Genomic DNA, 6,000 nt, shown 5'->3' on the forward strand with positions numbered 1-6,000 from the left:
TTTTTACTCTGCGAGCTGCTCCTTTCAGTCTTTTTTTCACCATTTTTCTCATTTTGTCGTAATCACCTTTTCTATAGTTAAACGCTAGCGTACTTGATTTCCTAGTTTCACTTCCTTCAATGCCAATATCAAAACCGATCATATTATGATCACTGTTATCAAGCGGCCCTCGTATCGTTACCCCCTGCACTAGATCATGAGCACCACTAAGGACTAAGTCTAGTATTTTTCCTTCTCTTGTCGGCTCCTGAACTAGCTGTTCCATGAAGCTGTCCTTGATTTCATCAAGAAATCTTATGTCCCTTACGTGTACAGATGTTACATTAACCCAGTCTATATGCGGGTAATTGAAATCCCCCATTATTATTGTGTTGCCCAGTTTGTTTGCGTCCCTGATTTCCTTTAACATTTCCGCATCCATCTGTTCGTCCTGGCCAGGCGGACGGTAGTACACTCCTATCACTATCCTTTTCCCCTTTGCACATGGAATTTCAATCCACAGTGATTCCAAGGAGTGTTTTGCTTCCTGCAGAATTTTCAATCTATTTGATTCAAGGCTCTCGTTAATATACAATGCTACCCCTCCACCAATCCGATTCACCCTATCACTACGATATAATTTGTACCCCGGTATGACAGTGTCCCACTGGTTATCCTCCTTCCACCAGGTCTCAGAGATGCCTATTATATCTAATTTTTCATTTAGTGCAATATATTCTAACTCCCCCATCTTATTTCTTAGGCTCCTGGCATTCGCATATAGACATTTCAAACTATGTTTGTTGTTCCTAAGTACATCTCAAAATGACCAAATTGGTATTTTCAAAACCAATTTTACAGACATTTATCTATGCAATTCATCTGCAGTGCGTCCAAATCACAAGGGAGCATATCAGGGGCGTTTCAAAGGCGGGATTAGGGAATGCCTAATACTTGGGCGTTTTACAGCCATAATGCAAGAAAAGCAAAATGCCTAGGGCGAAAACTTTAATGTTTTCCTAATGAAGAAGACACAAAAAGGTTGCCCTAAATGACGAGATAACCACTGGAGGGATTCGGGGATTGCCCCTCTTACTCCCCCAGTGGTCACTAACCCCCTTCCACCCCCCAAAAATGTGAATAAAAATAGTATTCACAAGTCTCTGACAGTCTCAGAAGTTATAGCCATGTCCATAAGAGCAGCATGCAGGTCCCTGGAGCAGTGCATTGTAGACAGGTGGATCCAGGCCCATACCTCCCCCTATCTCTTACATTTGTGTTGGAAACTGTGAGCCCTCCCAAATTCACTAAAAACCCACTGTACTCACATATAGGTGACCCATTCATCCATATGGACTATGGTAGTGGTGTACAGTTGGGGATGGTGGGTTTTGGAGGGCTCAGCAGACAAGATAACGGAGCAACGGTGAGATGTGTAACTGGGAGCATTTATATGAAGTCCAGCAGCAGTGCCCCCTAGGGTGCTCATTGATCTCCTGGAATGTCTGGGGGGACTATTCTGCTAAAAATGCTAGCCCCCTCCTATATCCCAATGGCTTGATTTTGTGCATTTTTAACTTGTGTGGGGTTTTTTTTTCAAAAATGACCTAAAAAGATAAATACACAGAGCACAAACCCTTATTCAAAATGATATTTGGGGGAAAAAAAGACAATTTTCTTTTCTTTTTTTCGAAAATGGATATGCTTGCTATTCAGATTTGGGACACTTAATGCAAAATGTTGAAAGTCCAACTTAGATGTCATATTGAAAATACTACTACTACTACTTAACATTTCTAGAGCGCTACTAGGGTTACGCAGCGCTGTACAGATTAACATAAATTGACATAAAGGACAGTCCCTGCTCCAAGGAGCTTACAATCTAAAGGGCAAAATGTCAAGTAGGGGCAGTCCAGGTTTCCTGAATAGAGGTATGATGGTTAGGTGCCGAAGGCGACATTGAAGAGGTGGGTTTTGAGCAAGGCTTTGAAGATGGGCAGGGAGGGGGCCTGGCGTATGGGCTCAGGGAGATTATTCCAGGCATGGGGTGAGGCGAGGCAGAAAGGGCAGAGCCTGGAGTTGGCGGTGGTGGAGAAGGGTACTGACAGGAGGGATTTGTCTTGAGAACGGAGGTTACGGGTAGGAATGTAAGGGGAGATGAGGGTAGAGAGGTAGGGAGGGGCTGTAGATCGAGTGCATTTGTAGGTTAAAAGGAGAAGCTTAAACTGTATGCGGTACCTGTATGCCCCTCATTATAGTATATAGTATATAGGGTTATTCTACAACAGGGTGCCTACAAGAGGGTAAGCAAGTACCTATTTCAAGACTATTCAATAAACATAAGTAGATGTCTAATGCGTGCTTACCGCAGGTTAAAATGCACTACCGCAGGGTGCACACAGCTGTCCCTCTGTAGTTTTTGCATGTGCATGTTCTGCCCAAACTTATTTTTTAGTGCTGGGGGCGGAGAGTGGGCACAACAATGTTGATCGGTTAGTGTGTGCACATAGAAGTGCATTCCCAAAAATATGTTTATATTTTAGGCTACCCTAGATCCTCCCCAAATTTGTCCAGAACACACACCCCTGCCATATGCACATTTCACGGGTTCAGATATGTTTATCCCAGCTTTGTAAAATTGGGATTTAGATGTTTATGCAATATAAACATCTAAGGGGGAAGTTAGTGAAAAGAGAACTTTTTCTGCAACTTGATTTACAATGGATCACCAACCTGTGGTATATCTGCATTACATGTAGAAGCTGGCTGAATTACGGATTCAGTTTTGGCTTTGGTGCCAAAACTGGCCCGAAATTCAGGTTCAGCTTTGTTTTGGTTTCAGATGAAAATGCTGGTGCATTTTCAGCTATGCTGTGCAGCCAGTAGCCCCTATTCCCTCCCACCCCCCAACAACACAAGAAGCTCCCCTCTTGGACTCAGAAATAGGCCTCCCCCACCCCCTAGGCCTACCGTATCATTTGTGGTCCCCAGTCACTCTGCCCATGCCAGCTTCACTGATAACATGACTGCCAGGATTGTTGCTTCTTTTGCTCTTGTATAGAAAGATGATCCCTACTGGTAGTACCACAAGACTACTGATAGGAGTTGGTGCCATTTTGGATCCCAGTGCTGGCAGAGGATGAGAATCAATCCTGCCCAGCCCCTAGACTACTATGGTTTTTGAACATTTGGATGAGGGGGAGTCATGGGATGTGGGGGTTGGGGGTACCTTCTGGACTTGGGAGGCAACACTTCAGGATGGGGGCACATCTTGGGAGGATTGTATAGGAAAGCAGTACTGGGCCTTGATGGGCGAGGCACTTGGGGGGACTTCTTCTATAGCTGCTGCCCCTTTTAGAGATGGTCCAGAAGAATCAGATCACAGCTTGGCAGCCCAATGCTTCATCATTTTATGACAATAACTCAACTTGCAATTCCAATCCAGTGTTCACTACAAGTCACGTATGTAATTTAATAAAAATTTGTGTTACATGATTTGTATGTTTTTCATTTCATAACTATGTAACCCACAATGACTTTATTATCATTGTAATAGGGCAAGACAACCTGCATTAATGCCCTGTAAGTCACATCAAAGAGCAAATAATGTGGATTCTTGCCCTAAAGCATCTTGATAACTTCCTCCCTTCATGCCAGTTTATGGACATCTACATAAACCTTGAACAACACTTCTCAAATATGCACCCTAATGTCATGCATAATTTTCCATTTTAGCATTTTTGTGCATTATAAATTAATAGAAAAATCACTTCCTTGAATGAAAAGAAATACAGATATGATATGGCCCATGTGTCTGCAAAACTGAATCAGGGATCGAGAAATCATCTTTGCTAGCCTACAGCTTACAAACAGCTCACAGATTTCCTTGTCCAACAAAGAGCTCACAAAGTTCCTCACCTCGTCGTTGAAGGTAGCTGATGTTACAAGCTGGTAGTCATATTATTGAATGAGAAAACACATGGGGCTAGATTCTACATAAGGCACCTAAAAACAATTGTCACCAAAAAAAGCATTATTCAATAAGCTGCGCTTAAAGGGGCCCTTTTACTAAGGTGTGGGAGGGCTAATGCATAGGTAGCATGCGTCAAATCGGCATTACTACAGGCTAGCTCATGCGCCTGGTGGTAATTCTGAGTTTGGCTCATGCCGAATCCTGGCGATAGTCAGCACTTGAAGCACACTACATGGTTACCATGCAGGTAGCATATGAACCCTTACCGCTAGGACAATGGGCGGTGTTAAAGGTTCAGGCCGTAATTTCAGCACATTGCCCGGCCCATTAAAAAAGCCCTTTTTCCTATCCATGGTAAAAAATATTTATTTATTTATAGCATGTATACCCCACATTTTCCCCACCCATTGGCAGGCTCAATGTGGCTAACATCAGTCCGTAAAGGCATTCGCCAATCCGGTAAACAAACAAATGAACTATAGTAAGGTGAATAGGAAGGATAGTAATTACAAGGGACGAGGGAAAAGAGGGGAAGGGTAATAGAGTCCATCAGGTCCATAAATTAGTTGTATTCCAGGAATTATGGATTTAAGACGGGTCCATTAGGGTAAGCCTTTCCAAATAAGCTGGTCTTAAGAGATTTTCTGAAGTTCAGATGATCATGAATAGTTTTCACAGATTTAGGTAACGCATTCCATAGTTGAGTGTTAATAAAGGAAAAGGTGGAAGCGTAAGTGGATTTATATTTGAGACCATTACAGGTAGGATGATGGAGGTTTAAATATGAACGGGATGATCTGCAAGAATTCCTAGATGGCAGATTGATAAGGGTATCCATGTAACCTGGGGCTTCACCATAAAGAATTTTATGGACCAGGGTGCAAATTTTAAAAGTAATTTAAATATCCTAGCGCACACCCAAAACATGCACCCACACTTTTATCTCAGCTTAGTAAAAGGACCCCTAAATTTAGGTACGCTTTATAAAATAGTGCTTATGCCTGGGAATCGTACCTAACTTTAGGCACGGCCATTTGCACCATCTAAAATGTGGTGCAAATATATATACCTTAATAAGGCCCAAATCCCCATTATTCTATAACAATGCGCATAAATGCTAGGAACACCCCCATTCTGCCCATGAACCCTCATTGCTGTGCCCTTTTTTTCTTACTTGCATGTAGAATTTAGGTGCAGATGCTGTGCGTAAATTTATGTTTAAATTTCAATTGAATCTAATTATTTCCAATATCTGCTTGTTAAAAAAAAACCATTGGTGCTAATTAGCTCACCGTTCAATTAATTTGCACATGCAATTTTTAGCAACCTTTACAGAATTGGAGGGATGGTGACTGTACTAATTACTCTCATATACGTCATAAAGAGGTACTGTCTTACTAAACTGATGATCACAGGCAATCACCCCATTTGATCTCTATATCAAGGCTACTGGAAACTGCATTTTTGAATAATCTAAAGCATTTTTATGACCTCCATCACATAAATCAATCATCAGTCATGCAGTAATAATCCACTGAAAGTCTGAAATCTCTTCAGAATGGGAAAAAAATAGGAACTCGCATGTTCATTTTCTTAACTTGATGACAATGTTCAGTCAGCTGACTACAAATCTGCCTGTACATCTGGCCTCTGTGGAAGACCACATATAATTTAGCCAAATTGAAGGAAGGCAATTTTTCAGACACCCGATTTACCCTGTTAAAACATTATTTACTTGTGTAAATGGTTTTGAAAATGGATGTACCCTAGCTAACTTGGCAATAAACATTCATTTTCAACAGTATTTTTCAATCAATCCTCATGAACTCTTGCCAACTCTCACATTAAAACACTCATCATTTATCTATAAAACTGGATTTTTAAAAAACTGTCATAAAGTTGTAAAATGGCATTGATTTTATTCCAGTGTCTCTGTAACAGAAAAGCAGAAGGGATTCCAGCATGTCAACTCTCTGTCTTGTGGTACTGAGGACTTCTCTCTTGAGTCCTTTTTCCTGGCCAAGAGGTAGCAGCATACAATGACTATA

This window comes from Microcaecilia unicolor, chromosome 7 (genome assembly GCF_901765095.1).
Source record: "Microcaecilia unicolor chromosome 7, aMicUni1.1, whole genome shotgun sequence".
Taxonomy (NCBI): domain Eukaryota; kingdom Metazoa; phylum Chordata; class Amphibia; order Gymnophiona; family Siphonopidae; genus Microcaecilia; species Microcaecilia unicolor.